Source organism: Belonocnema kinseyi, chromosome 1 (genome assembly GCF_010883055.1).
Source record: "Belonocnema kinseyi isolate 2016_QV_RU_SX_M_011 chromosome 1, B_treatae_v1, whole genome shotgun sequence".
NCBI lineage: Eukaryota > Metazoa > Arthropoda > Insecta > Hymenoptera > Cynipidae > Belonocnema > Belonocnema kinseyi.
This window is the reverse complement of record NC_046657.1, coordinates 141000538-141011561: the sequence shown is the minus strand read 5'-3', so window position 1 is coordinate 141011561 and position 11024 is coordinate 141000538. Positions and strand designations below refer to the sequence as shown.

The following is an 11024-nucleotide window of genomic DNA, read 5'->3' as shown; positions in this document are numbered from 1 at the left end:
TTCAGCATGGTTTCGCAGACGTTGCTGCGAAAAGTGCGATAGCTCCGGGTGTTTCTCGCACCACAGAGCATGTAGCCGTGCCATGTAACCCCGTTCAGGGGCTATACTCGCATCGTAGCACTCTAGCAAGTCGTGATTCAGTCGCTCCGTCCACCCAAAGGTTGCGAGATCCCACCGATCCATCGCATTGAATTCATTTTCATTGGCTCCCCCAGCTCTAGATTGGTCGGCATTGTGAGCCGACCGATTGTCGGGAGCCCTGCGCGTTCTGTTGTTTTGAACCGCACTTACTACAACTATGTTTGGTGTTGTCGTTGTTGTTCCCACGAGAAGCTAGGGAAAGGGGTTCGTCCATCCTTATAGAGCCCCGCATGCAAGTATAAGGCTGCGTACTCTGAGAGGTCGCCCAGTATCCCAGAGTCACCGTTCTAGACACCTCACCCAGGTGCCATTCAGCTTTCGGCACGGTTTTCACACCTCCGCTTGGAGGTTAATTCCTTCTGGACCTCCCCTGGACAATTGTCCGCGCCTGCCTATTTATTTTTGTAACCATATTCAGCAGAAACCCTTGATACAGGGACCCTCTATCCGCAACCCGAGGACGCGTTCGGTGGCTTTGTCATAGGCCCTTCGGTTTGATTCTAGAGGAATCTAGAGGTATTCATGTAGGTAAAAGTTTAGTGAAACAATTTTGATGTTTTTTCCCCGTTACACGTGCCGTGATCCAAAAATATCGTTTTTGAGAAAAAATTTCGATATTAGATATCGATATATCAGTATATAAATATCGATATGAAATATCGATATATAGGGTGAAAGATGGTAGGTATTCGTTTGAACTAAGTCACAATTGAACTAAAGCCCATTTGAACTAAAACAGTTGAATAACGCTTAATATTTTTGGCCTGTAGAAAAAGAGAAGATAGATGGGATGTTAGTTGCTTTAAATGGTAGAGTTAATTTCAATTTGTGGAGTTATGTGGCGCGGCGTGTACAATCCTCGTTGATTAAATTTAAACCTTGTGACAGGCAGTGAAAATAGAAAATAAGGGAACTTGTTCTCAAGTAAAATTATTATTTTCGTAAATACTTCATTAATAAATTGTCCAGGGTACATAACAATAAAATTTTAAATAATTTACTTAGTTAACATTAACAATAGTTGAATATAGTGTACAAATTTTAAAAATGTATTCAAATTGAAAGCATGTTAAATAATATTGTTTCGAACCTTTATATTTTATAACTATTCAGAAAACGTGATAATTATGAGTGCTTTCTGATTGAAAATATTAAAACCGTAGAATTAAAACTTGAAGCGTTAAAAATTAAAGTCTTATCAATGAATCAATCATTGTAGTCTTGAAATAGTTCTGAGGTTAGATTAAGACAAAAAATTGTTCGCGCAAACAACCCTCTTTCATTAACTATTCTATTATTATAATTGGCATGAGCCCAAATGATTAATATTTTCATTTGTTGCGAAACTTCTTTCATCTTTCTTAAACATTTTCAATCTCACATATTTAAATTGTTTTTAACATTTTTAAAATTTGTTCTCTAATCTTTTGCCAGGTTTAAAATCTCTGAAATAGTTTGAAATACTTTCAAATATTTTTTAAATAATTTAAATCTTTGCATATCATTTCAAAATATTTACAATCTTTCTGAAATGACAATGAAATTTTATTATTCTCTTGGAATGTTGAAAATATTTTGGAATATATCAAATCAATACAAAATACTTAAAAATATTCCAAAGGTTTTGAAACAGTTTTCGATACATGACATATTTCTTGAATCTTTTCCAATATTTTTAATATTTGCAAAATTATTTTAATATTTTCAATTGTTGTGAAATGTTCTAAATTATTGTAACATTTTCTTTATTGTTTTGAAATATGTAATATGTGGTATATAACTTTGTATATATTTTTACTCTTTGTAAAGGTATTCTGACATATTTAAATTTCTTTTTTTTTTGGAAATCGTCCGGAATCGTCCTGAAATCTTTTTCATTACTTTAAATACTTTGTGATCTAAGCAAGCAGCTGAATGGAAATCTGATCCACCGAATCTGCAGAACTCGTGAACGTAATCGTCTTCCGCTCGAGGTCCACATCACCAATCGGCGAGAAGCTTCGATATAAATCACTGGAATTTCATAAAAATTTCGAATCACATGATAGAGAAGTAGACAATTGCACTGTTGAGTGTACACTAGGGTGGCCAAAACAATTATTTTCAAGCTACAGAAAAAGACCCCCCCCCCCCTCTCAAGTGTATATTTCGAGAGAAAGAAAATCCATGATTTATGGTTTTTTGAAATTCGAATATTAAGACGTGCCAACGGGCACTTAAAAATCATATTTAGTTAACATGGGAAAATTTAGAATTTTTGAAAAATTGAACTCATGTTCCAGGGTTTAATGGAATAATGTATATTATTTTACGGATTATTTATTCCAAAAAAGTGTTAAAAATAATCGCATTCTCTGATTGAAATGTAATTCTTTGTAGTACATTTTTCCAAAAACATAAAATTATTAAAATAATTATTTATTTTCTATTTTAAAATTTTCAAAAAATTGTGCTAGAGATATCAACTTTATTTTTAAATTAGTATCATATGCTACGTTTTGTTGATTAATTACATTATTTTCATACATTTCTTGTAGTGCTTAATAAATTTCTATTTATTTAAACAATCTTTTTTTTTCTCAAGCAGTTTCTTTTCGATAATTTAAAAAAAGATAATTAAATAGAACACAAAAATTATTTTTCTGACTGCGTAGTGTGTAAAAAGAATACGTTTACCACTTTTTAATCGTCTAAACAAATATAATTTGTTTAGCTAATTACTTTTCCAAAAATACTTTCCAAATCGTAAGTAATTCTATGTCTTCTATTTTATTTCATTGTTTTCATTATCGAAAAATAACTGCTTGAGCAAATAAAAATGCCTCCAACAAATATAAATTTGTTAAAACTTTATGAGAAATTTTTCAAAATTATGTAATTATTCAATCAAATGTAGCATAAGATACTAATTTTAAAAAAGTAGTACTACCCCAAAAAATGACAAAGAATTACATTTAAATCAGAAAACACGATTTTTTTTACATTTTTGGAGAATAAATAATTGTTTAAATAATAAAGATTTGTTTAAACAATGAACAATGGTTCAAAAAGTCATGGTAAATATTAACATTGTTCCTTAGTAATTATTTGTGTGAAAAAGACAACGGAAATTTCTAAAAAGTAACAATAATACGTGAAAATGTAGTTCTTCAATTTTTGGGACATATTTGGGGCGCTGCGGGGAAGGTGGGGGTGGGTTGGAAATAAAAGTTATTAGTATGGTTTTATTTCGTAGATACTCCTCTTAAATCTTTACGAAACTTGGCAATGTTCGATGTAACTGGAACATGACTTCAGTTATCCGAAAATTCAAAAATTTCCTCATGTTAATTTAATGTTAATATCAGAATTTCGAAAAACAAAAAATTATGGATTTACTCTCTACGAAAATGTAAACTTTTTTGGGTGGGAGGGGAGGGCGGTGTAGCCCTCTAGAGTGAAAAAACAATTTGCGATGCATTTTTGGACCACACTAGTGTACACCATATTGAAAGAACTTAGATTACAAAGTATTTCAAGTAATGAAAAAGATTTCAGAACGATTCCGAACGATTTCCAAAAAAAAAAACATTTTAAATATGGTAGAATACCTTTACAAAGAGTAAAAATATATACAAATAGTTATAAATATACCACATATTACATACTTCAAAACGATAAAGAAAATGTTACAATAATTTAAAACATTTCACAACGATTGAAAATATTAAAATTATTTTGCAAAGAATAAAAATATTGGAAAAGATTCAAGAAATATGTCATGTACCGAAAACTGTTTCAACACCTTCGGAATATTTTAAAGTATTTTGTATTGATTTGATATATTCCAAAATATTTTCAACATTCCAAGAGAATAATAAAATTTCATTGTCATTTCAGAAAGATTGTAAATATTTTGAAGTGATATGCAAAGATTTAAATTATTAAAAAAATATTTGAAAGGATTTGAAACTATTTTAGAGATTTTAAACCTTGCAAAAGATTTAAGAAAAATTTTTTAAAATGTTAAAAAGAATTTAAATATGTGAGGTCGAAAATGTTTCAGAAAGATGAAAGAAATTTCGCAACGAATGAAAATATTAATCATTTGGGCTCATGACAATCATAATAAAAGAATAGTTAATGGAAGAGGGTTGTTTGCGCGAAAAATTTGTTGTCTTAATCTAACCTCAAAACTATTTCAAGACTACAATGATTGATTCATTGATAAGACTTTAATTTTTAACGCTTCAAGTTTTCATTCTACGGTTTTAATATTTTCAATCAGAAAGCACTTATAATTATCACGTTTTCTGAATAGTTATAAAATATAAAGGTTCGAAATAATATTATTTAACATGCTTTCAATTCGAATACATTTTTCAAATTTGTACATTATATTCAACTATTGTTAATATTAACTAAGTAAATTATTTAAACTTTTATTGTTACGTACCCTGGACAATTTATTAATGAAGTATTTTCGAAAATAATAATTTGACATGAGAACAAGTTCCCTTATTTTCTATTTTCACTGCCTGTCACAAGATTTAAATTTAATCAATTTAATCATTCTTATATATTTTATGATTCGTATTTCTATACGCACTTAATATAGTACTTAGTATATGACTTAAAATCAATCGATTTCTATTGAGGGAATAATTTGGTAAAAAGTCAGTGAAAAGACTAATAAATGAGAAAGTCGATTTAATATTATTTAATATAATGTATATATTTATTTAAATTGAACCGAATATCATATATACATTTATACAGTGCAATCTTTTATTTGTTGCTAAATCTTGAAAGCGTTTTTCTCGCTGCATTCAACCCCTAATAATTTTATTTAAAAAATTTAATTTAAAGGAGATTTTGAATTAAATAGTTAATCATATTATTGCAAACCTCATTTCTAAAATGAATAGACTATAAACTATTTAACTCTATAAACAAATGTACCGTACTCATGACGGACAGTAGGAGGAAATTCACTTTTTTCGTTCAGCTTTGATAACTGATCAGGAAAACTTTATATTGTGTTAAATTAATTTTTAGGGAATCATAAAATACAAATTATTTGTTTATCATTCCATTTATTTGTTGCAAACAAATTTGATAAACAAATTAACAAATAGTCTTATTATCGGTAAAATTTTTTGGTGCTAAAAGTGCTTCACATTAATGTAGGAATGACATTTAATAACAAAAGTAATTTAAAAGTTTATAATAACTATTTTTATAAACAATTCTTGTGGCAAAATATTATTATTTGAGATTTTTCAAATTATTATTTCCTTCAAGCGCCAGGAAAAATTCAGGTACTCCCTAAAACAATAAATATTTAATAATATTTGATAAAATATAACAATTTAAATTTTTGTAAATACATTAGGTAAAGAAATTAAAAATCTTGGTCCTTTCGCATAGAATTTTTTTTTTTACACTGGAAATATTTTAATTTGTTGGGCGAATAACTGCTAGTCACAAAAATATTTGAGAAGTTAACAATAACCATTGTTAAAAATAATTCTCATGACAAAATATTCAAATGTAAGGTTTTATTAAAATTTTTATTTTCCTTAATCGCTACAGTGGTCACGGATATTCATAAATAATGCATCTTTGATCATGTTTAGTGGAATATAACAACTTACATGTTTATAAACAATTTACATAAAAAATGTCCCAATATTGGTAGTTTTACTTTTATAAAAGGTCGCGTTTTCAATCGTAATAGATTGGAAATGATTCATAACACTGCATGCTAAGATTCACTCAATACAAAATTTGTTGACAATAACCCACGGACTTGGCCATCAAAGAAAATTTAAATTTGATAAAACCTTAAGTTTAAATATGTTGTCACAAGAATTGCTAATAACAGTGGTTCTTGTTAACTCTTCTAATATTTTTGTGACTAGTAGTCATTCGTCCAATAGCTTAAAACATTTCCAGTGCAAAAAAAATTTTCTATGCGAAAGGGCAAACATTTTAAATTTGTTTACCGAATTTGTTTACAAAAATTTAAATTGTTGTATTTTATCAAATATTATTAAATATTTATTATTTTAAGGAATACCTGAAGTCGATCTGGCCATTGAAGGAAATTATAATTTGAAAAATTTTTTTAATTTGAAAAATTTTGGTTATTAAATGTCATTCCTACATTAATGGGAAGCACTTTTAGCAAAAACAAATTTTTCACCGATAATAAGACTTTGATCATACTTTGACTGGAAAAATTATTAATAAAAAAATAGAGGAGACAAAATTTCGGAGAGTCAAGATCAATAGAATTTAATGATGTTTAATTTACAACAGAAAAATTCAAAATCGCAAGAAAATTGAAGGCTCTGGACATTTTCGAATGAAAAAAGTGCATTTCCTCCAACTGTGCGTCATGAGTACAATATTTTGTTTATATATTTTAATAGCTTATAGTCTGTTTATTTTAGAAATAATGTTTGCAATAATATAATTAACTATTTAATTCCAAAACTCCTTTTAATTAAAATTTTTAAATCAAATTATTAGGGGCTGAATGCAGCGAGAAACAAGCTTTCAAGATTAAGCAACAAATAAATTATTTAACTGTATAAATGTATATATAATGTTTGGTTCAATTTAAATAAATATATACATTATATTAAATAATATTAAATCTATTTTCTCATTTATCATTCGTGTCATTGACTTGTTACCAAATTATTCCCTCAAATTATTTGATTTGAAACTTGATTCCCTCAAACATTTTAATTACAATTACCACTACTTTTTAACAGTGTTTCCTTCAAAACTTGAAATTATTAAGATTTTAAAAGTACAAAGATTCTTTACTTTGCAGCTTAAGTTGTAGTCTTACATATTCTAATTATTATTATATTTATATTGGATATAAGTAATATATTTTTTATTAATTCTTCTGATCATGTATGTTTTAAATATTTTTGTCAATGAGGTCTTAAATATTATTAATTTTTTCATTACCTACATTAATAATTTCAACAATAAATAATTTTGTTTAATTAGAACAAATAATAAAATCAATAATATCAGCAAAATAAATCATAGAAATATAAAGTTCGAACTGCTTTCAAAATGTATATCAAAATTAAATTTTATTCATATTAAACTACATATCGTTATGACTTATTCTTTTTCGAAATAATCATTAATAGTTACTCTTATGTTTTCATATATTATTTTTTGTTTGTTTGCAAACAGCATCAAGTTTTTAATTATTTTTGCTTTTTCTTAATGCAATTCAATGAAAAAGGCAGACCTACTTTTTGTGGTGCCATCTGTTGGCTTAGTTTGACCGACATTTCCCCTCCGGATCGTAAGAAAACTACTACTAAATAGACATACACAGTCGAGACAGGGGGCTGGTTGTCATAATGGAATAGGACTTTTTTGTGGGCCAATCGTGAACATTTTGGTAAGTATCCGTTTGAACTAAGGCGCAATTGAACTAAAGCCCATTTGAACTAACTAAGTTGAATAAAGCTTAATATTTTTGGCCTGTAGAAAAAGAGAAGATACATGGGATGTTAGTTATTTTAAACTGTATAGTTAAATTCAATTCGTGGCGTTATGTGGCGCGACGCGTACAATCCTTGTGGATTAAATTTAAATCTTGTAATAGGCAGTGAAAATAGAAAATAAGTGAACTTGTACTCATCATCATATTATTATTTTCGTAAATACTTAATTAATAAATTGGCAAGGGTACGTAACAATATTTTATGGACTATGAACTATTTTATGAACGTAACTATATTTAAAGATATTAAATATCTAATTATAGAGAATTAAGGTTTAATATTTTGATTTTAATGATTTCTTTTTTGTGCATTATAAAATAACTGAAATTTGAAATAAAGGGAAAGTTCTACATTCAAAATGACATCCGGAAGTGTAATTTTGTAGTAAATGAAGATGCGAAATAATTCGATAAAATGAAATATATACTGGACAGGTTCATTGACAGATCGAAAGTTGCATTTCGGTTAAATAATGGGACATGTATTTTGAAACACAAATTTAAGAATAATAAATACGAAAATATAACGGACAGGTCAATGGTGTCAACAGATTAAAAAAGATAAAATATAAATCAGCCTTGTAAAGTTCTCTAGAAAATAACATCCTTCCACACAATTCAACATAGACAAAAAATAACGCTCAAAACTGTATCATAAATAAAATCGTGTCTAATATAAATAATAAAAATTCGGATTCGCATACGCAACTATAAGAAGGAGTTATTGATACTTAACGCCATTGTAGTAACTGATTGAGTGTCGCAATTGAATGAAGCCTAGCAAGCAATTTGCCGTTAAAGCGTGAAAAGTTGTGATGCAGTCGTTTTTTGTCAGCAATTGAGCCTTGGAGAACAGCGCGGAATTAGGATCCCATCAAATTGACCCACATCACTTAAGGGCTAGCACTCAAATAATTTTTCAAAAAATCAAAAAAAAAATTTTCTTATTTTTGGTCACTATATACATCTAAAAATAGGATAGAAACCAACATTTGTCTCAAAGCGTGCTGAAAGTGTCTGAAAACCGAAATACGCCGCGAGGCCCCCCGAAGCGCTCGTAACGCACGGGGTGGATGAACCAACTTTTAATGTAAGGTCGGGCTCCGTGAACTCGATCTGGCGCCGCGAGATCGAAAAAGCGTGTCCTGAAAAACGAATTGAACAATTCTTTTGTACTTATCCGGTAGTATTAGTGCGGGTTTTTTAGTCATTTGGATCCGTTTTCAGCGACCCTGTAAACCCCCGAGTAGCAAACATCAAGCAAATCGGATCAATTTTCATATATTTCGTCCGCCATATTGCATCCGCCATTTTGAATTTTGCAATTTTGACGTCGGGTTCGTTTTCCGCGTCCCCGAAAACCCAAGATTATCGAGTTTTACTGTTTTAGTCCCCATAAACTGCCCATAACTACATTTATTCTGTGTATCATATATGATACGCTGTGCTTCGAAGGGTTAAATTTTTGAACGTGTTTTTCTCGAAACAGTGTTTTTTAAGCTGGCGGCCACGAGTCCGGCCGATTTGTCTCAAACTTGGAGGAAATTTTTATAAGGTGTATCGCTATCGTATGACTCTCGATCATACTTTTTCATTAACATTTAACAACTTTTTAAAACAATTAACGTTGCAAAAAACGGTCAAAAACACGAAAACTTCTAACATTAATTCATTTGTTAATATTTTTTAATAATTGAGGTTCATCCGATACCCATGAATGTGCTTTTTAAGAATCTTTTTGGATTTTTTGTTTCGGAATCGATGAAAATCGATTTTTTCGGGCTGGCGTATCTCCGCGGGAAGTCATGAAAAAAGATTAGAAACATTTTTTTTACATTTAAAAATATGTACTATAATATGCTGAGAAATCCACTTTTATGTAATAAAGTCTACTACCAAAAAATAATTGTTGAAAAAGGGTCTTTATTTGTGTACTAGCCCCTTAAGGGCATGTGATACTCAGAAATTTGTCAATTTTCCCAGTTTTAGGTCCCCTCGGCTTTTTTTCTAGAATAATAAATATTTTGCCTTAAAAAGTTTGGAAATGATAGCGCACATGCTAACGGACGTCCCCACACACTTTCTTGTAGGTTATTACAAAAAAGTTTTAACTTATCAAAATGTGATTAATTTGCATGGCGCTTAGGAATTAGTATCGATTTTTCCAGTGTTAGATTACCCCGGCCTTTTTCCTATGATAAGAAATATTTTGTCGTCATCTGGAAAATGATAGCGAACATGCTAATGGACGTCCCCGCACACTTTTTTGTGTTTATTTTTCAAAAAAATTTGACTTTTCTAACAACGTGTATATTTCGAGGTTATGTGTGTTACAATTCTCCCGAGCGTTACTTCCAAACTACACAATATTTTTGACCGAAAACTTTGGACTTACAAATGAACATAGTAACCAATCTCCCGGAACAAACCTTGTTTGCAGCTAATCAAAAAAGTTTATTTCATTAATAATTTTCAAATTATCGGAAAGGTAGAGATGAAAAACGACATAACCTCAAAATAATGCATACAATTTTTATTTAGTACAATAAGTTTTTTTGTTATTATCCCGAAAAAAAGAGTCCGGGGACGTCTGTTATGATATTTTATAGCATCTCCGAATTCAGTTTTAAAAAATGTTCATTTTTTTTTTGGAAAATAGCCGGTATAACTGTAACCGATTAAGCACACCACGATGTATCACATGCCCTCAAACCGGGAAACCAGCATCATGCATCGCGTTCGGCAACGCATGAAAGTTATAAAACTTAGACGCGTGACATTTTCAACATTTTCTTATTTTTCTTTGACTAATTTTTCATCTCAAATCATTAATATTCACATACCAGCGTTTTAAATTAATACCAGCATTTTAATTAGATCGATTTTGACTATTCCAAGCGATATAGTTGATGGGAAAGATCCAGAACATAATCCTAACTGAATATTCTCCATAATGTGACTTGTGCGCTTTTGCATTTCACCTCCTCAATTAAAAATATGTTTTCTAAATGTTATGTTAGCAAAATGCGTAATCTGCGTAACCTACGTAAGTTGCTGGTTGTGAGCAAGCCGGAAAGAGAGGGGGCGCGGGGTGTGTGTGAGTGGAAGTGAAGAGACATTCCGTGCGAGGATATGAGTACGAGAGGTGGCCACTGTATCTTTGATCTGAATTAAATCGAATAAATTGATTTTTGTTCATTGTGGAACTACGGCTTACGAGTTCTTGAGCCTAGACCAAGATTTCAAAATTTATAATAGTTATTTTATAAATAAAAGAAAACAATCATACTAAATTAAAAGAAATCATACATGAGTTTATTGTTTCTATGTCCTACAGCAGCCCCCCCCCCCTCACTCT

General features: G+C 29.9%; 1 protein-coding gene across 1 annotated transcript in view; it reads left to right on the top strand.

Moving 5' to 3' along the window:
- LOC117168333 (protein phosphatase 1L) overlaps positions 1–11024 on the top strand; it is a 50792-nt gene that overhangs the window by 37734 nt on the left and 2034 nt on the right. The window lies entirely within an intron of this gene.